Source organism: Cavia porcellus, unplaced genomic scaffold (assembly GCF_034190915.1).
Source record: "Cavia porcellus strain 051 isolate PalLab524CR breed Dunkin Hartley unplaced genomic scaffold, mCavPor4.1 scaffold_136, whole genome shotgun sequence".
In the NCBI taxonomy this organism is placed as follows: domain Eukaryota; kingdom Metazoa; phylum Chordata; class Mammalia; order Rodentia; family Caviidae; genus Cavia; species Cavia porcellus.
In genome coordinates this window covers 164,146-186,038 of record NW_026947619.1, presented here as the reverse complement: position 1 = coordinate 186,038, position 21,893 = coordinate 164,146, and the positions used below count along the sequence as shown (strand labels likewise).

The window sequence follows — 21,893 nt, the reverse complement described above, 5'->3', positions numbered from 1 at the left end:
AGTAGAAGGAGCACTCAAAACCACTCTTACTCACCAATACCTGGATAAATGCCCAACCAGCTCCAACCAACACCTGATAGCATATGATGAATGACAGCAGAACAGTGGGGTCTTTGGAGAAGCGGAACGCAGCATTCCTAGGAAGCTCAGCTCTTCTTCTACAGTGCATGGACACCTGGAGAAGCCACACAGCCATCACATTCACCAGAACTGTGGGCAGGAGAAGGATCTTTGAGAATCACCCTGAACAAAATCCTCATTTACTTCTACATATAAAATCCCAATGGCCTGGTTGTTTAGCTCTGATTTAAATGTTTCCAGTGACACCGATTTACTGCCCTCAGTAGTAACCCAAACCCAGATCTGTATACACATGGATGAACTAAAGAAGAACTAACCCTATTATAAAAACTTCTAACAGGTTTATGCATTCATCCAAATGAGAGAATATTTTATTGCTAAATGAATTAACAAAAAGGTCAAAACAAAATGAAAAAATAAGATATTGGGTAGTATGTTAGAAAGATTTGCATAAATTTCTGCATATTTATAGAATATTTTACTGATGAAAACATAAATCAACAAGAATTACATGTGATAGTTATGTCTTATATGAGAAAACTGAGTGAGCTGCATAAAACTAGAATTCATTGAAAAACATGCATACAGTCATTTTCAAAGGTATAAACACAATTTAATGCTAACATGAATAAAAGATAGATTAATCTAAATATAAATAGAGTGTCACTCTATTAAATATCTGTAATAATATTTCTAATTCAAGTTAAAAAATAAAATGCTATTATTTTTCACAAGTACAAATTGCATAAAATTTCCTTAGATTTTAAAATGTCACTAGTTGTGTGAGAACCTGACATAAACAATTTGAAAGACAAAAAGCTTATTTTGGTTCACAATCCACAGGTTGCAGTCCATGGCCTACCTTTTCTCACTTTAGACCTGCAGGAAGTCAGAAAGAGCAGAAAAGGCCAGGAAGAGGAAAGTGTCTCAGCATGGCAACCAGGCACCAAAGAAGAGTCCAGGAGTCAGACAGGAAAAATTCGGGGAACACATATATGCCTCATGTTCACCCCCATGACCCAATAAGGCTATTGCCTTTATCCATCACCTGCCTATAATGACATCCACCTATTCTTGCTGCCTTGATTATCTGATCATTTTCCAAAAACCCCATCGACTCTCAACAAAACCTTTAGTTTTATGGAACATTTCACTTTCCTACCATGACACTCCCATAGTTGCAATCATAGATAATATCACTGTATCTGAATGGCTTAAACAAACATCACCTTATCTAAAGGAAAACCATGATCAGGTAAACTCAGATGGTTTTCCACAGGCTCACTGCTACCTGATTGCAGGTTCTGCAATGTGTAACAAATATATCATGCTATATGGTTTGGATACCAATGATAATGTGCTCAAATTCCTGATGCCATCACTGAGATGGTCACGGGGGTGAATTAGTTCCCATTTCATTATGTCCTCTAAAGCACAGGCATCCATCACATTCTTTAAATTCTCACAGATTTTTAAGACTACATCTTAGCAGTTTTCAAGGTTTGATCTAAATGGAAAATAACTTCCCCAAAACCTCATTCCACTCATAAAATTGAACCAACTGAAAGGGTTGGATTCTCCAGCAGGTGGGGGGCTCTCTCCTCCTGCTATGGGAAACCTTGTGCTTACTCATGTTTTACTGTTTTCCTTGATATCTGCTTCTCTGAGTCACTTAACAATAGCACCTTCCTTACTGCCCAAGTCCTAGAAGACACAACAGAAAAGCTCACCACTACCATTTTCTGCACACTGCTGCTCATACCTCATTTTTTTTGCAAATGTGTATTTCTGAAAAAGGTTTAAATTTTCAGAGTTTTGCTCGTTTCATCTTTAAATTATTATGGTACTTTTCATTCTGTAAACTATTTCTGCCTCTAGAGCTTCCTTTATATACAGTACAAAAGTACTCTTAAAACATACAGGACAAAAAGAATATTTTCCTAAAATATTTGTGCAGGCTTCAATATTATCTCAGGAGTACAGATGTAGGACATTTTCCATAATAATATCTAGCTACCAAAAAGGCTTTTCATTTATTGAGTTGCTCTCCTACATGATATCACATTTTTCCTCGAATCAAGTGGCACATCTTACCCACTGATATCTGTGGATCTTCTTTACTAAATGTAATACTTCGTATGCTCACAGTCTTTCTCTTTAACTCTGTTTCAACTGATATCAATACAGCCGTTACAGCACTTCTAATTATGGTATTTGCATTGTGATTCTTACTCCTTTTTGGAATGTTTCCACATTGATTTACTGTTTTTAAATTTTCATGTACATATGAAGTTCATCTCTTTTAGAAAGTACTTGGCTTGGAATGGCTCTTCTATCCAGTTGGATAATGTCCTTAACTGAATGCTACATCCTTTACATCCAGGAAAATTCTTTGTTTTTATGGTTTCATTTTGTTGTTGTTGTTGTTTTTCACATCTGTTCTTTTTCTGCATAAACCTCATCTTCCCAGTACACCGACCCCTATATATAACCCAACAATTATCAGGAACTAACCCTCCCCAAAGATTCATCCTATTAGAAAATAATCCTAACTCTAACATAACACTAACCCTAACTTTATAACCCTAAGACTCTGACTATAACACTAAAACTAAGCAATGAGCTAAGCATAAATGAGCAGTAACCCCAAACCTATTACTCATGCTCCCCTACCCTAACACTGACAATACCCTACAATAACACTGACAACATCACCCACTCTGATTCCTAATCCCACCCCTCACTCTAAAACAAAAGAGATGAAAACTAACCATAGTCCTCCACCATTCATCCTATCCCTAACTCTGCTTCTATAAACACAGATTAAACTCAACCAATGTCAAAACCTAAACACTAAACTTTACCTTAACCCTAACTTGAACCCTAAATATGACCCCAGCTCTGACACTGATATTATCCCAACTGGACCTGTATCCTGCAGTATTAATCATAAATGTAACCCTAACCTTAACTCCCAACTGGAAACTCACACTGATCCCCAAGACTAATCACTAAAACCTGCCCTAATTCCTAATCTGAACCCGAACTCTGTTTTTGAAATCTAATCCTAACCACTAACCACTGCCCCTAACACTATATTTAATACCTTTAGCACTTACTGTAGCCCTAAACGTGGGCCTAAGCTAGCCCTCATTCCAATCCCAAAGCTGACTCTGCACCATACACCTCCTTTACTTATTCCCCCAAACAAAACTGAACCCTTAAAAAACCATTAGCTCAAATAAACATCTCCTCATAAATTGGGACTGTTGCTTATTTATTCTCAATAACAAGAAAATGTCCCACATCCCCCTTAGATCTTTATCTCCCTAAACCCAAACCCTAAACTCAATTACAATGCTAATCCCTACCCAAATCCTGAGTAACAGAAAGAGCCAAGGTTTATAGCAGCATGGTCTTAAGAGCAAAATCAAGGAAGCCATCTGTGTATCCACTGGTGACTGTGTAAAGAAAATGTACTATCTACACATAACGGAAAATAAAGAGAATAAAGATATGCCATGTGCAGGAATTTAATCTGCTAAGTGAATGTGAGCACTGTGTGTTTTATGCATGAGATGAGTTTAATAACATTAATGAAATCAAGCAAAAGGGATTTAGAAGAGGAAGAGGGAAGGGGATTACAAAACAACTCTACGGTGAATGTGCACCTACTCCCCACTGTGTGTAACTACAGCTACTGCAAGGATGTACTAAGAAGGAAATACTTTTCAAAAACCTGGAACCTAATTTCTAACACTTCATCTCTCATTCTCAGCCATAACACAGTGCAAATCTCATGTTAAACCTCCACTACATCCCAACAAACCTCAACCCAAACGCCATCTTGTTCCCTCACCCTAACATTCATCCCCTTCCTCATCCTAACTGTAATGGAATTTTGAAGAAATGACCTCATGACCTCGGTGATAGAACCCAACAAGGCTTGGAACTCTGGTAACCAAGCCTCCACACTTTTGAATCTATCTCCTGCCCTGATCACTTGGAGGGAGACATTCAAGAGTAGAAGATGAGCTTTTGCTGTTTTCCTGGTTTCCAAAGTTCTAGCCGCAAAAGGCACAGGAACCAGAGCCTTTTCAGATCTTGGTTCCCACCTCACTGTGGATGTTTCAAGCTAATGTTCAGGAGGAGCCGACAAGTAAGAGAGATAACCCCATGCCAATGCCAGCCTCTTAAGGGCAGTCATTCACCAATGGATTTGGGGGGATGTGCAGGGGTTGACCCAAACAGGGGGAGATTTAAAGTGTCCCAACTTTGACCTGTCCACTTCCTATTTCCTACTTCATGGTTGGAAGTATGACAGGCATCGAAGGTCTATAGTTACGGGATTATTGGGGATCAGTTTATCTGATGGGAGGTTAATCAACTGATTCAAGCTGTCCTCTCGCACCTCTCTGTCTCAAGATTATACATATACCGCCCTATGCCGCCTAACGTGGAGAGATTTTTCTATGAGGGGGCTGTGTGGGGATGGCCAGGAGGAGTGAATGATAACTTGTGGCTCAAATGTCAGGTACTCTCTTGGCAGAGCTCTGTGCAGATCATCAGCACACCATGTGGCAACTCGGTCTCCATCAACCCAGAGCAGGAGCATGAAAACTCCAACAGTGGCCAGTGCTGGTCTAGGGTGCAAGTGAGCACACAAGGGTCTGTACAGGTGAGAACTCATGCTGACCAGCACTAAGATCAAAGAAAGATAACTTCCCCGGGTCATGGCTTAGGGCTTGACCATAGAAATGACCTGTAGTCCCATTGCCAAAGGAATCTGGTCTTCCTTATAACCCTTGTTCACTTAAATAGGTATAAAGTTTCATATCATGCATTTGTAGAATCAGAGCAAGTATGTTCTGAATCATTTCCCTCTAAATCAAGATATGGACAACTTGGTTTGATGTAGTGTTTACTTAACTGCTCCAAGTATCCCATGTGCAATCAACTCCAATACCTTTCTGGGCCTTCTACACATCCAAACTCTTACCAGGAGGGTTCCACAAACAAATGAGTTATGTACACTCACAAAAATATAAACTTTGCTAAGCTGCTCTGCACATTTCTCAATAGTGTCACATCAAGAACATGTCACTCAATTCCCAGTACCAAAAAAAGAAAATAAAAACCTATGCCTGTAGCCATAGCAGATATCAGATGTGGCCTCCCATGGCTGCACAATATTCCATTAAGAAAGGTAAATTCTGGCAGAAGCTAATTTTTTACCATGAGTGGACCAGATGGCACTTCTCAATCATGTGCAGTGAGCAGGACGTGACTCTGTGTGTCCTAGTAGGTGGTGTTTAGTGTCCAGCACTGTCACATACAATGACACAAGTGGCAGTTTTAACAACAGTTCCAGAAACTGCATGTCAAAGTGCTTCCCAGAAAGGTTTCTTCAGAGGCCACCCTGCATCTCAAAATCTCTGTGTCTTTGAAGGGAAATAAGGTTGCAGTACTGATCCTCAGGGCTCCCCTTAAACTAATCTAGGGCAAACCAGCTGTACTGCTTCAGTTAAAAAGTTTTTCCAGAATTTTGTCCCATGCACCATCCTTATCAATGTGGAGGGAAGTTGGTTACTCCAGAACCTTCCAGTCTATATCAACAGCAGCCCACATTCCAAGTATTTTAGGAGGAAGTCTACACATTACTCACTATGGGTGATTCTCAGTCCTGACACGTGTGCCACTCAACAGTCACTTGTCATACAGAACCTTTTACTTTCTCCTCTCCACAGTAGGGATATTTTGGACAACGCTCTTCATGTAAGTTATCAATAAAGGCCGGGGCTGCTGAACCACAGCAGAGACTACCTTAAAGACACAACTTGTTTAGCATTCCCTGGTCCTAACTCTGAATTTTGAGTGAAAATATTTGAATCGTTTTCACTATGGAAACACACACCCACGCCACCACCGCTGCATTCACAAACATAAATGTTTGAGTCTTTCTTGTCCGAACTCTGGATCCCAATCTTCTGGTGACTCATGCTGTTGCTCCTGGCTATATGTTTCTCCTTGTTTTCTCCAGGGTAACATTGAGTCTACTTTGAAGGAAGCAGTGACCTGCAGGGCGCAGACTCTCCAGTCAGAACAATGGGAGAAGTTGGTTGGGTTTTTGGTACCATCAAGCCTAATTAGACCCATTTCATACTTTACCAACTTTCTTTGCTCCTCCTGGGACTTTGACATCGTTCCATACTCTGTGCACAAGCTCTTCGGGAGGTGAGTGCACCCGCCAAGGCACAGTACACACACCATCACATACTGTTTCGGGAATGCAACTGCAGCTCTCCTCTCTATGCTCCTCTGAAAACTAGGAAAGGAAAGGAGCAAACCTCACAGGGTTTTTGTATGGATACATACCATAATATGTGTTAGGCCAGTGCCGTCTACCTTGGCCTGCTGAAAGGGTGCTGGACAAGCTGTCCTCATTCATGTTTGTATTTTTCTGTGTCTCCAGAGAAGAGGTTCTCTGCCTCATATCCCATGTCCATTAATATGCATAAAAACTTGTAACAGCAGGCAGGATTTCCACGTCTGAAGTACATTTATGGCTTTTTCTAGCTTGTGTTTCTCCTGATACACAATAAACAAGGGACCACTGGGTGCAGAAAGGGGAGCCTCCAAGCATGACTGATACAAAAGAAGTTACATAGCAATTTCGTTCACTCAACCTGCATCTATATAACAGTTACATTACCCAGTGACATTTCTGCACACAGAGCATAATGCTGGGATCCAAGAAAACCATTGCTGAGCTCAAATTCTACTGTTTGCACACAATAATATAGAGGCTGCAACACACAGCTCAGGACTGGGAAGAATTTCAGAACAGAGGGAGTGGTGAGAAATGAGTGATGGAAATGAGGACTTTGGTAATAGAGACAGTGACAGAATCCTGGTGCTGGTATATATATATATATATAGATATAGATATAGATATTGGTCTTTTTCCTTTTTATCGGTACCTGAGATCGAACTCACGACTGCCTACTTGCAAGGCAGGCGCTTATGCGGCTGAGCTAAATCCCTAGTCCCTGGTATATTTTTTGATTCTATGGTAGAGACATGGTTTTGGGTTTTTCTTGTCAGAAGTAAGAGTCAGATAGTGCTGTAGGTGGAATTGTTAGAGTCCTTTAATAGGAGAGTGGAGAATGAGCTTCAATGCCAGTACCTAGGAGGCTCATCTTGAGTAAAGCAGCTTTCATTTCTGCTGGATCGCCATGTCAACATGTCCATCCCTACTCAGAGCAACCAGGGGCCAGGCTGGAGTTGGGATGCACAGACTGCTGTCAAATTTGCTTGAAGCCCAAACCTGGGAGATCAAATCCATGGAATTTTGCAACTGTTTCTTTCGGAAAGAATGATTGTAATGAAGTAGAGACTCATAGGATTAGAATTTGCCTTTGTAGGCAGACTCAGCAATGCTAGGACATTCACAGGGGGCTGGGGGGTGGGTTGGGCTTTCCTCAAGGCAGAGAGACAGGACCAGGCAAAACACAAGCTTGTCTTGGAGAGACAGGGTAACAGGCAACTCTGAGCCTCTGACTCCTGCTCATTCATTTCTCCCCAGCACAATTTCTTCCATGTTTGAAAACTGGCCCGAATGGTACCATCCACCGTACATTCCGAAACTCACAGTTTCAGAGGTCTGCATGCAGGCAAAGTCACGTGGAGCACACCTGGAGCCTGCTTTAACAGATGGTGAGGCACAAACAACACAGTCTGGAAGACTTTCATGGGTTTCAACTGGGCATTGGAATTCCCAAAAGAGTAGCTGTGTCTTTTATGCATTTGATAGGTGACTAACTTGCTAAGCTTTCCCCCTTCTAGCTCCTGCTCCATGTCACCCGCGACATGAACCTGCTTTGCAGACAGAGCCAGCAGTAGAGTCAAAGCCTCTGCTGGAGAGAGCAGAGCAACAGAAGCCAGCTGTAGAGCCCTCCTGCCTGTCTTCTGAAATGGAGGACAGGTCCATGCAGGAGGTGCTCTTAGCCCTCTCTCCTAAGAAAGTAGCTCAACAACTGACGCGGATGGATGCGGTGAGCAGCTGAGCTCAGTGGGCAGGGTAGGGGCAGCCTCTTCTCCTGCATGCTCATCTCAGTCAAACCTTTCCTTGACCAGATTACATGGATCGATGAGAGACCACAGTTCCATGTCCTATGTTCTGTGACGCCTTACTGATCCTTAGCCCCTAAGCTACTCCTGTCCTCATGTGGATGAAGGCAATGGAGATGAGGCCCTGAGGACAGCAGCTTCACAAAGTGATTGTGAAGTCCAACTAAGACTGGAAAAATGGAAGCAGGACAGAGATCAGGCCCTCATGACAAAATAGGGTGTTCACACAGATGTACGTAGGGGTATGCATCACATAGCCATCTTCCCAGAACACATGGCCACAATTACCACTTGGCAGGCATTTGAAGTACACTACCTTCTACATCAGACAGCCAGACACATCCTCTAGTCATAGTTGTCACAGGAAATTTGCATTCAAGTGAACATAGGAGCAGAGGGCAGACGAGTTTAGGAAAAGAAAAAATAATCTCAGAACTAACAGGACTGACAACCTTCTATTGCTGGAAATTTGAGGATGGTCAAGGAGGAATTCGAACTCATTTTCGCATCATTGCTGGGTCCTGGGTCTTCCTCAGTTGGCCTCCAAAAGTGGGGAGAGAACAAAACTCTGTCCTTATCTCGAGCTCATGATGTCTAACTCAGACCTCAGCCACCTGCCTGTCACCAGCTGAAACTGCCAACTCTAGCTGGGGTTGACTAGGCCCATGTGACATTTGTCCACAGGAGCTGTTCAAGAAGGTAGTGCCCTGTGACTGCCTGGGCTCCATCTGGACACAGCGAAATAAAAAGGGAAATGAACACCTGGCACCCACCGTTCGGGCCACCATCGCCCAGTTTAACCAGGTGGCCAACTGTGTCATCACCACCTGCCTTGGTGTCCCTGGCATGCGGGCCACAGACAGAGCCAAAACCGTGGAGCACTGGATAAAGGTGGCCAGGGTAAGCTGTGACAGGGCACTGACAATTTCTCTGGAGATCTACGATCTGCCCCTCATTCAACAGATCTTAGGTTTAAAAGATTTTTCTGAGATGTACAATCCTTTGGTCCTGCCTGACATGGGTCCTGCCTGATCTAGACTCACATGTCATGTGGCATGAAGGGTGTGATCATCCTATCTCAGCTTCTTCTTTGACTTTCACTAAAATTGTTACCAATGACAGTTATGTAACTTGAGCCCTAGTGACTTTCATTCTGGCACTCAGTTAGTTGCTTGTGGGGAACCCTGGGCATCGTCTCACTGAGAAGGGTTAAACCATCTGACACAGCTGAAACTGCAACAGGCTGATCTCCAGCTGCCCCAAGCCCACATGAAATGACTGTGTTGTTTGCCTTCCTAGGAGTGTCTGAAACTGAGGAACTTCTCCTCACTGCATGCCATCATCTCTGCTCTGCAGACTGCACCCATACATCGTTTGAGCGAGACGTGGGGAGAAGTGTCCAGGTGGGTCTGCCAATCTTCATAAGGAAACCGCAGTAGATAAGTGACAGATACGGTAGACTAGATCTACCTTCTGCCCTCTGCATGGCCCTGGAAAGATCTGGGGCACTAAGGGTAGGAGTCACCTTGTAAGTGGGATATCTAACCCTCTCTGCTTTGATGCTAGGGTTTCCTTCTCAGGATTCAAGTTCCTTAATGTAATGCACAATTGTTCATAAAAAGTCTTTCTTCAAGTGATCACTAAGCAGCAGTTGAACTCTTTGTCCAGTTGAAACCATAACTGTCAAAACAGACAACTCTATGGTCAGCTAAAATGTGAGGGACAGGATGATCAAATGAGAGCTCCTATCCCAGTCCTTGGGCTTGCATAGGTTTTATATTAACTTAGTTAGAAATGCACATCCAGGTAGTTGGTTTCCTTTGGTTCTCAAGTGAAAAGAATTTGAACTCACATGCCTGCTGTTATTCTGCAGTTCCTCCTTATGGTTTCTCTCTCAAACAGGAAAACATCAAAACTTTTCACAGACCTGTGCACAAAAGACACTGCAGAGAACAGGAATCTGCTTATTAAGGTAGAGAAGGGGATCTGGGCTAAAAGCATTTCAAAGAGAGAAAGGAGCAATTTTGGAAGAGGTTCGGGGGCAGATATGGATTTCTCATTTGTTTTATCATTTCTTTGTCTTTTCCTCATTGATAATTTGAGAAATTCCAGTTGTATCTTTGGGAATCACAGGAAGGCAGCTCGATTTGTCCTTGGTGAGGCTGGAGGCTTTGGGCACATGAAATTCTAGTTTTGGTAAGCTTCTGGGCTCTCAGAAAGGCTAAGTGAGCAGGAAGGGTTGGTGGACTGGTAGAATCAGCAAATCGCTGGTTACCATGCTAGGAAATGAGTGGACAAAGGGAAGCTTAGCTCATGTCCCACTGGGTGCAGCTGGGACTGATTCATGGGTGCGCTGTCGTTTCTCTCTCTGCCCCTGTGCCTGAACTGATGGGTCTTCAGATTTCTACTTCAGAGCCCAGCTGGCAGCAGCACTGACTCCTGATGACTGAGAAATAACTTGAGGTCTCACATATTCAATAGCGGATCCTTAGTGAGCAGAGCTCAGACTCTACTTCCCAGGGAATTCCTTGCCCTGTCCTTCATAGATGACACTTGAGGAGACCACATTCTAAATGGATGTTCAGAGACCGTGTCAGAAGATCTCCCTTGGCAGATTCCTAGGACCAGATGAAGTTGGATGTCACCTCTGATCTAGCTGTTTGTCCATAGGTTGAGGGGCCTGGGCCAGGAAGGAGTTTCTCACACATGATAGGTCACTGACTCTTCCACTCTGCATGGGCATGGCAGGGTACCTGGACACACTCCAGGAGCTCAGAGGATAGGATGGTGATTAGGGGTGCTGCTGGAATATATGGTAAAAGCAGCTGAGATTTTATTTGAGCTGGCAGGAACAGCTGGCTGCCCTCATAGTGTCCTGGGAAAGTCACTGGCCTGCTTGAACCTGACTCCTCATTTGGAGAGAGGAAACTTGAGAGCTTAGTGCAGGGAGCACACTGTGGCAATGAGTGCAAGTTCATGTGCTTCCTCCTGGATCCTCCTCAGAAAGGTGACATTAAGAGCAATGATAATTATACAAGCTGAGTGCTTTGAGAGGCTATGAGGCAGGTGTATGTTGAGACAGGGGAGCAGGTTTAGAATTTCCAGGCCACATGCCAAGGGTGACTTTCCAAGCAGTCATGGAAGCTGGGATTGAATCTAGAAGTAGACTGAGAGGGTGACAGATGTTTTACCAGCTGACCGGAGACTGGCCTGTAGGGCATTGCTTGGAGGGACAGGGCTGTAAGGAGAGAAAAATGTCACTAACCCTGCCTGACCCTGGCAGGTGGGGCTCTCCAAGAAGGCCACCCTGGAGACCAACCCTCAGAGAGCCCAGATGAGGCAGTGGAAGAAGAAGAAGGTGAGTGAGCTGTGCTAGGGTGGGTGTGAGGTCTCTCAGGGCAGGAGACCCTCCAGACCATCCAGCCTGAGCCAAGCCCCAGAGGGTCTTTGCTTAGAGCAGATATGGGCCCATGGGATACAAGTCAATTTTTACCACTTAATCTATGCATGGTGGGCTGTGACGTTATTCATGGCACTCTGGGAAGATGGGGCAGAAGGATCACATCTTCAAGCCCAGCCTGGCAACTCAGTGCTTTAGTAAGGCCCTGTCCCAAGGTCAAACCTACAAAAGGCTTCAGAATATGTCTTTTGCAAACACCCTAGTTTTGGTATCCAAGAAGAAAAACAATTGCCATGGAGGTTATTAGGGATATTTAATGTCATAAGAAAAGAGTCAGAAGTGAGAGAATTGAAGGAAAGTAGGTGAGTGTCCCAGAGAGGGACAGGAGAGAGGTGCATCAAATGTCAGGGGACCTTATAGGCCTCGAGTGGGACCTGGGAGTGGGGACTCATCATCACTACCTCCCAATGGCACAGGGCCTGGTCCCCTTCCTTGGCACATTCCTGACTGACTTGGTGATGCTGGACACTGCGATGGAGGAGTATGTGGATGTGAGTGATCCTTGGGGTATCAAGTGTGGGAACAGGATCACTGGACTTGAAACAAAAGGCTCCTGGCATTAACCCTTAGTCCCCAGCTAACCTACTCTTGTCAGATCCTTACACCTGGCCCTGTGTGCTGTTGGCACCAAGTCCATCATGCCCACGAGTGAAGGACCCTCTGAAATGACCCTGAGTCTCTCTTATCCAAACCCTGAAGCTGCCCTGCCACAAAGCTGCATAGGGCCTTGGCTGAGCTGAACTCAGTCTCTCCCTCAGCTGATGAGCAAGGGAGGGTAGAGATATAGGTTCCCCAAAGTCCATATGGCTAGTATTCTTTCCTTTCTTAGGCCCTAGTTTTCCAGTCTGCTCTCAACAGGTTTTTGGGTTTAAGTCCCTCAGCCTCAGCTCTCATGTATGTCCTCTCCAGAGCCCAAACCTGACCTGGGTCCTCATCCATTTCTATGCACTCTTGACCCCCATGGGCCTAGGCACAATGCACAATGGCCACAGGTAGGGATGGGCTATTCACGTTCCAGTCCTTCTCATGAATATCTGCTATCTTTTTTGCAGGATAATTTGATGAACTTTGAGAAAAAAAAGAAAGTAAGCCACTGTGTCCTACAGTTCCTGGAGGGAGGGAGGCAGAATTCAGAGACCCCATGGGCTGAACACTCTTTAGCCCCAGCCCTCTGCATCTTGGTTTTAGTAGGAGGGGTTTTTGCACAGAAAAGATGAAAACCATCCTGATGGAGTATGTGCCTAAGACACTGGACACATGTGTAACTACCTGGACATGGGGCTGTTTCAACCCAACTCACAACAGCTTGGGTTTGGAAGAGATAGAGAAGCAGAGGGGACTACTAAACAGAAAGCCCTGTAGACCAGTCCTTAACTCTCCCTTCTCTGGGCAAGGCCCCCACCTCATTGCCAGTGCAAGCCCTCTCAGTATGCTGCCTGCCCCTCTTGCCCCAGGAAATGACAGTCCTTCAGGAGATTCAACTTTGCCAGGTAGCAGCCAGAAAATACAACTTCAAGCCAAAGGAAAATTTTCAAAACTGGTTTAACTCAAAAAAGTGGCTGACTGACAATGAAAGGTGAGGACCAGCCAGCTATTGTGGGAAAGCCCAGGGTTGGGGGTTCTCCTTCCTGGACTGCTGCAGACAGCCCAGGCCCATGGCGCCACTGCTGTCCACAGACCATGCTGCTTGGTGACTGCTGCCTGTGATAACAGGACTTGGGCTGCTGGGCAGGCATTGCTGGGCAGACTCAAGGCAGGGCTCTTGGGAGACTAAAAAATGCCTCTCTGTCCTGCAGCTACAAGGTGTCCCTTCTTCGGGAACCCCGATCCAAGCATGCCAGCAACACACTCACTGCCAAGAAACAATCATAAATCTTAGAGGCAACTGACTGCCCAGACCAGCATGTGCAGGTGGCCTCAGCACTCCATGAGATCTGCATATGAGCTCCTGCCAGAGTGTGGACAGGAGCAGGTCTCTCGCTTTGAGTGATCACCTCACCCACACTTTGGAATGACAGAATATGGCAGAAGATTGATGTCAAACGTGTAGGGCAATAGCACTGTTTTGTTAATGTATAAACACAAAACCTACAAAGTTTTAAAAAAGATAAGAAGTTATCCACTTTGCATTCTAAATAAAGTTAAATATTAAATTAGTTAAATATTAGTTAAATATTAAATTAAATTAAACTGTTAAGTTTAGGAAGCTAGTATGTCTTAATATTGAATACACTTTATATTTGTACTTTGCATATCCAAAGTAAAATACAAAAACTCTATTTGGACTGACGTTTATCAGTCTTTTACTAATTCAAAACTTTTGATGAATTCATTTGTATATTTTACATTCTATTTTATTGCTCATATTTCTGAGTTAGTGACAAAATCACACACTGTTCTACATGAATGTTATAGAAAATTATCATTTATTATTTGTTTGTATCTACACTTTATGAATGCTATCTTTGTACATATTTCTAGTTGTTTTTCTTTGCAATTTAATTAATAATTTAATATGTATGTATGTATTATTTAAAATGTTCGGGCTCATCTCTCAAAACATAAAAGTCTTCAGTTTCATACATTTACATGCTGTTGTCTTTTTCAGTTATGTTTACTACATGTGATTTCTTCCTTATATGATTTTTTTTTTTGGTACTGGAAATCAAACTCAAGAGCTCACACTTGACAGGCAGGCACTTGTGCCCCTGAGCTACACCCCAGCACTCTTACATTCATTTTTATGTATGTGTATGAGTTTGGAAGTTTGCTGTTGGTTTTGGGTATGAAACACATCAATAGAATCTGACATTGCAAATAATATATAAATTCAGGAAACTTTATAATTCTAAATAAATTAGGTATATGTTATGTCCTTTATTACACAGGGTACAAAGCATTTATATCATGTTAGTAAGTAAGCATAATACAATCTACTGGCTAGAAGGAACATCTGAACTATTTCCTTTTGCCCACTCATTTCTTATATCACTACACATATCACAAAATGGAAATTATTTCTGAAATAATTGAAGATATCATGCTGTCTCTCTTGCTGTAAGGTCAATGTGCTATGAAATACAATATGATTTTTTAAAAAACTACAATGCTGTGCAACAAATTATGAACACGTTTTTGCATCCGAATAATTAATGAGTAGAAAGTAATACTGCCGTTACATTTACTAAAACAGAGGTCAGTGGAGAGAACACTTATCAGATGGTGCCTGATTACAGGCAGGCTAATCACACCAGCAAACAGCTTTCCTAGCACAATATAATTTTCAGAAATAGACTCGTCTGACATAAAACAGCGTTGATGGCTGTCGCTGGTTTTCCTGCTGCTTCATACTTATCCTATTGCTCAGGTTATTTTCAATTTGCCTGCTTTGGGCAAGTAATTCAGTGCCCAGGATGCCCTATCTTTTTCTTCTTAAATACTCTTATTAGCATCTTTCACATGAAAAGAGAGTGCATGCAATCTGTTGTCCATCATTCCAGTGGGAAGGGTAGGTGAGAATTTGCTTTACAAAGGAAAAACTACTACTAATATTTCATTCCTATGAATAATTCTCATAAAATTACTGCACTTATGAAGTAGGCAATTACTCTTATTATCTCTCTTTTTCTAATGTACCTTTAAAGAATTTTGCTTTTTCATCATCAAACTCATTAACAGGAAACTATATTTTACTTTCCATTTTAAGTTTTTTGAAGATTTGGTGATATCTTTATTCTTGATATATTTGCTTTTTTCATGCAGTAATGACCTTTTATTTTAAAATTCATGATATATTAAGGTCACTTTAATATATGAAATAATTTCATGTATTCATAATGATATATGAAATAACTTCTCTTTTGGTGTTGGAGATTGAACTCAGGTGATGGAAAACAGTAAACATGGACTATATAGGTCAACCCTTATTGAACAACCTCCTGCGTGAGAAACTTTGCATAATATAAATCAATCTTCCCCAATTCTTTATTTTCTCATAAATGTTATTATTATATGTGGCTGAAAGTTATAATTGCAATAGTATAAGTTTTCTTTAGTACTTTAAAGTTATTATTATGCAGTGTTTTCACACTGAATTTAAAATTTTTGCATTTAGTATTCCTTCTGTGCACATACTGAGGACTCTTCTAGAGTTGTCCTTCCCAGGATGCTTTGAACTGCATAGCCAATGGCTTCTTCAGTTTCTTATTGCGAAAACAGTATTAACTGTTGATGGCTCAGTTTTCTCAGATTTTTTCATAGTGTCCTGAAGTTACTCTAGACTTCTGTTCATTCCTTTTTCTTAATGTTATTTCTCATTAGCGGTTTGTTGTTTCTTTTTCAAGTTCACAATTACTTCCTAATCTGAAGTACCACTTGTAGGATTGCTGATCCTCTTGCAGGATTCTAAGTATCACATTTTCTGTGTGGATACGTGTGTCTGTGTGTGTGTATGTGTGTGTGTGTGTGTGTGTGTGTGTGTGTGCATGCGAGTGTATTTCCAGTATTATACGGAGTACTTTTCATAACTTCCTATACCTAGGGTAAATGCTCACATATTCATGAATGGTGTTTACTATATCAACTATAACTCTTATTCAAATGACTGATGATGCTGTTAGATAAACACTAACAAGAGTGCATGTAGTTGAACAACATGATTACATTATTTATTCTCATATGTATTTGACGGTGACAAGAGAAGGCTTTCAGAGTAAGGTGAGCTCTCTCAGTGGCAGGCTGCCTGGTTTCTGCATCTGCCCAAGTTTGACTCTAACTACTGCTCTGTATTTCAGCCCCGCCTTACTCTTAATGTTCCCTCCAATAAAGCTTTACCTGGCTCCTGTCAGGATTAGCCAGGAAGCCTGAAGAGGCCTTTGTCTGCCTACAGACCCCTTTCCTCTGCCTGCCAGCCTGTCAGACACATGCACCTGCTTGCTCATTCACTGGGATAATCTCATTATGTTTTTCTCACATTTCATTCAAATTCACTTCCCTTGTTTGTTCCTTCTCTTTTCATAGTCTCTCACATACTCCATCCCTCATTTCTGTTATACAAGAATATTCTCATTAAAGCCTACTGCTCCCCTAGTAGGTCCCAAATTATTACTTCCTCTGTCAGTTCCTGAGGAATGAAACACTTGGAGAATAGTTCAAAGAAGTTTTAAATTACACGTGAATTTATGGATTATTTTTCAGATACCGATATACTTGGTGGTTACTCTGTCCTCAGAAACAGTGCTAAGAGCTCAATCTAGTGCCAAATTGGAGAACAAAGGGTTGACTGCATTGTTTCCTGCTGGGACCCTGACAGCCTAAGAAACATCACAATGAATAAGGCACTTCCTCAAAAGGTTTATGCACAATAGGTCTTTCACTCTCCAACCCCAGTGATCCTCAAACTTCAACATATTACACTCACACACATTCTTTCTCTGTCTGTGTCTCTGTCTCTGTCTCTGTCTCTCTGTCTCTCTGTCTCTCTGTCTCTCTGTCTCTCTCTCTGTCTGTCTCTCACAGACACATAAACTCACACACACTAGATTCATCAGAGAGCCAAGAAAACAGATTCCCAATATTTGCAGTTCTCTAAAACCAATTCTACTGATATCACAATTGAAATATCAAAGAATTTGAAACCAGAATACTGAAAACAATCAATTACATTAAAGATGATACAAATAAGGAGCTGAATTAATCAAATAATTTATTATTTAATGAGGTCAAATAAGATACAATAGAGAACTGAATGATTCCAAGAGGAAATCATTATGCAACATATGATACACTGCTGCAGTAGAAAAAGAGAATTAGGGAAAATAAACTAAGAATTCCTAGAAGTCAATGCACAAATAGACTTATTAGAAATACAACTGAAAAAAATTCAACTGAAATTCTCAATTTAAGATGAATCACAAGTTATAGTATCAGAATCATAGGACATACTGGATGCGCTAGATTAATGACACAGAGAATAAAAATGAGAAGTGATGAGAAGTGGAATAGGCCAGAGTAGAATATGAAATTAACATTTCAGATGTATAATAATGTTACCTAATATATATTTTAAAAATAATTCAGAAAATCATATTGCATTCACCTATTAAAGGGGAAAACTCACTTTACTGATGCAATATGAAAGAATAAGAGAAAACCAACTAAAATACAAAAGTGAAAAGTAAAGTGACACCCTCAGAGTAAATGGAATTGTATTTTAGCACTGTGAAGCACACGGAATTTAAGAAAGGGAGCTAGTAAAATTAGCAGTAGAGACAAAAATAAATTCAATCAATAAAATTAGAATAATAAAATGTTCAAATATTGGAATTGAGTACTATTTTTCACATATTCCATATCATTTATCAAACAGTGAAAGAGATTACAAGTTATATACTGCAAAGGAATGATAAAGGTGTATTTTGATATATATGCTATCACAGCTGAGTTAATAGCTATCCACATGCATGTATCAAATTAACACAGTCTAGTAAATTCACACAAATATGGTCACTTCATCTATGTAACCTGTACTTTAGTTAATCTTTGAATAATAATGGTTGAGATCTGGAATACCCTCTTAACATCTCTTACACTTATAGGCTGGGCTTTTAGAATGTGAGGAAATCACAGAGATACTTATAGCTAGGAGCCTGACCACTGGGCCCATGAACCTGGGGGAATGGATGTCTCTCTCTGGCTCCTCCCTTCTCCCCCTGCTTCCTGGTCTTCATGAGGAGAGCAGCCTTTCTTCCACGATGCCCTCCATTACCCTGTTTCTAGCTTGCAACCAGCTCACCAGGGACTGACACTGTGAAACATAGCAAACTTTACCACTTCTCTGCTGTCAACTGCTTTGTCCCAGTCACAAGGAAAGAAAGTCATGCATAGGAAGTAAGCACCAACTGTCTTCTGGCAAACACAAAGCAGAAAAAATACTGAACTTACATTTGCAGAGGTAGACATGGGTCTCCTAGTTGTGCCTGTGTGTTCCTTCTCCTGACGGTGAAGATAACCTGAAGGAAGGACAAGCAGGAGTCTAACACTAGAAGATAAATGTTTGCCACGTTCAACATTTGGTTCATTCTATTTTATGAAGAGGAAAGGAATTTCATAAAATCCATGTGCTAGAATACACACATGTACACACACCCTGCGCGCACACACACACACACACACACACACCGTACACACACAAATACACATGGACATTGTTCATACCCTTGACGATCACGGTGGTCATCACAATTTGATGAAAGGATAAACTGTAAGTTTTGGCTATCTTCCATTTTGTTCTCTGAGATTTCACCATAAAGAGTATCAGGGAAGTTACTGTATTCAGACTGAGGGATTCAAAGAGAATCCTGAGCTGTGCATCATTCTCCTGTTCCTTTTACCAGCAATTTATCCCTTGATTCATGGACATTTAACACTCACTTCATCCATCGCTGGCAACTGCAAACTGAAAATCATGTGTGTGTGTGTTTTTCTTTTGCTTGTCAGTAGCTGCATGCTATTTCTCTGTCACTGTCAAACATGCTCTGGCTCTCCTATTCCTTCCATATAGACTTGAAAACTCAAGCCACAGAAACCTGCAATGCTTTCTTATGTTTTTATTTCCACCAAAAAAATATTTTGCTGGCCCCGTTAAATAACTCTGTTACACACAATTGTTCCTACACACTTTCTCAACATTCTGCCGTTTCTTCAGATGTCAGCCAGGAAGAACATTAGCTACACAAAACTGCAAATATTAAGGTTTTTTTCTTTTTTCTCTTACTCAAACCCTGACTTTGGATTTCATCGCAGGGCCTTAGTGAGTGATGTACTGTGGAAATGAAATTGTTTTTCCCAGGAGGTTAGAGATAATCTGCAATGCATCAGTGCCATGAGATAAGCATTGAATATCTTTGAAGTTATGAGTATACGTTCATCTGAAACTTTAATGCATCTACTTGGTGCTCATACACCTCCTTCACCACATATCTCAAACCTGTTCTTGATTGCATGGTTTCGGGCCTAGGACGTAGCTCAATGGCATAAGTGCCTGCCCTTGCAAGCATGCAGGCATGAGTTTAATCACAGTACCAAAAAAAAAAAAAAGAATGGATTTTGATTTCATGATTTCTTTTCTTATTATTGAGTTTTTAAATTTCTTTGTGTATTATGGATATAATTTCTTTATCAGAAATAAATTCTTCCAATAATTTTCCCCCTGCAATTATCTTCATTCTGTTTCCTGATTGCCCTAATGTATGAAATGATCTGCACATTCACAGCAGGAGAAAGAACTGAACAGTAGCTAATATAAGTATTTAATAAACTCCTGGGATAAGTTTTGTATTACTGGGATCCCATTCTTTGCTGTGATTGATTATATTCTATGTGGAAATTCAAACCAAGATACAAGACTTTCACCACTTTTAAATCCCTGGATTTAGGGGAATATCTTTGACAAATGGCTGCAACCCTAAGAAAAAAACAAGCAGTAAACCAATTTAGGCAGATGCACCTTTTCTCTCTGGAAGTTTAGGGAGCAGATGCTGTTTCCTTGGGTTTTGTTTTGTCTGGGTTTGACTTTGTTTGTTTACACTGATTACACTCACTCGTGCAATTCAGTACATATTCATCCAACCAATGAAAAGACACACACATATGCTCCTGCTGTGTAACCCCTGAGTTGTACAGTGCTTTCTCTTTCCCTCCCTAGTGGATCCATGACTCTTAATTGTGGACTGAGTTGAGCTATAGCTGCTCAGTTATGCAACAGAATTACCTAAGAAATATCTACATTGTTCACTTCCAAGCCTTCAAAGATCAGAGAAACTAAAAGGCTATTTCCCTGGCCATAACAGACAGAATGGGAAAAAGAAAATTGCATGAAATTTGAATTTCCTTTTACCAAATCAAATATATGCAGAAGGCAACAAAGTGAAATGGACCCTGTAAGTCAGACCCAGGTCTGCTACTCAATGGCTGTTGACTTCATGGAACTTACTACATATCCAGTGTTGTTTTCAGATGTAAGAAAGAGTTAATGATGCATAGCGGCTTTTCAGAGTTGCTGAGAGAATGAATTTATGTAATGCATTTAAATAACTAGATGAATTATACAATATAATAAATGCTGAGTTATCCTTGGTCTTTTAAAAATTACTTTTTCATTCCCTATTCTTATATTTCTGCCCCTCTGCAATGAACGTTTTACATCTTCTACTGGTGCATAAAATGTATTACACTTTGAGATCTCTGAGTCATTCATTTTCTTCTCTCTCCTGACATATGATAATTAATTGTTTACATGATCTACATTTATGTTTATATGTTTTACACAAGTAGAAGGAGCACTCAAAACCACTCTTACTCACCAATACCTGGATAAATGCCCAACCAGCTCCAACCAACACCTGATAGCATATGATGAATGACAGCAGAACAGTGGGGTCTTTGGAGAAGCGGAACGCAGCATTCCTAGGAAGCTCAGCTCTTCTTCTACAGTGCATGGACACCTGGAGAAGCCACACAGCCATCACATTCACCAGAACTGTGGGCAGGAGAAGGATCTTTGAGAATCACCCTGAACAAAATCCTCATTTACTTCTACATATAAAATCCCAATGGCCTGGTTGTTTAGCTCTGATTTAAATGTTTCCAGTGACACCGATTTACTGCCCTCAGTAGTAACCCAAACCCAGATCTGTATACACATGGATGAACTAAAGAAGAACTAACCCTATTATAAAAACTTCTAACAGGTTTATGCATTCATCCAAATGAGAGAATATTTTATTGCTAAATGAATTAACAAAAAGGTCAAAACAAAATGAAAAAATAAGATATTGGGTAGTATGTTAGAAAGATTTGCAAAAATTTCTGCATATTTATAGAATATTTTACTGATGAAAACATAAATCAACAAGAATTACATGTGATAGTTATGTCTTATATGAGAAAACTGAGTGAGCTGCATAAAACTAGAATTCATTGAAAAACATGCATACAGTCATTTTCAAAGGTATAAACACAATTTAATGCTAACATGAATAAAAGATAGATTAATCTAAATATAAATAGAGTGTCACTCTATTAAATATCTGTAATAATATTTCTAATTCAAGTTAAAAAATAAAATGCTATTATTTTTCACAAGTACAAATTGCATAAAATTTCCTTAGATTTTAAAATGTCACTAGTTGTGTGAGAACCTGACATAAACAATTTGAAAGAC

At 40.9% G+C, this 21,893-nt stretch overlaps 1 long non-coding RNA gene across 1 annotated transcript in view; it reads right to left on the bottom strand.

The window, feature by feature from the left end:
• Positions 1-45: 45 nt before the first annotated feature.
• The window catches only part of LOC134475148 (uncharacterized), a 166,057-nt gene continuing 144,209 nt past the window's right edge, over positions 46-21,893 (bottom strand). The window contains exons 14-16 of the long non-coding RNA XR_010046110.1: positions 21,034-21,209; positions 18,614-18,681; positions 46-210 (exon numbers count right to left, since the gene is read on the bottom strand). This is a non-coding gene — a long non-coding RNA (uncharacterized LOC134475148). The remainder of the gene's footprint in view (positions 211-18,613; positions 18,682-21,033; positions 21,210-21,893) is intronic.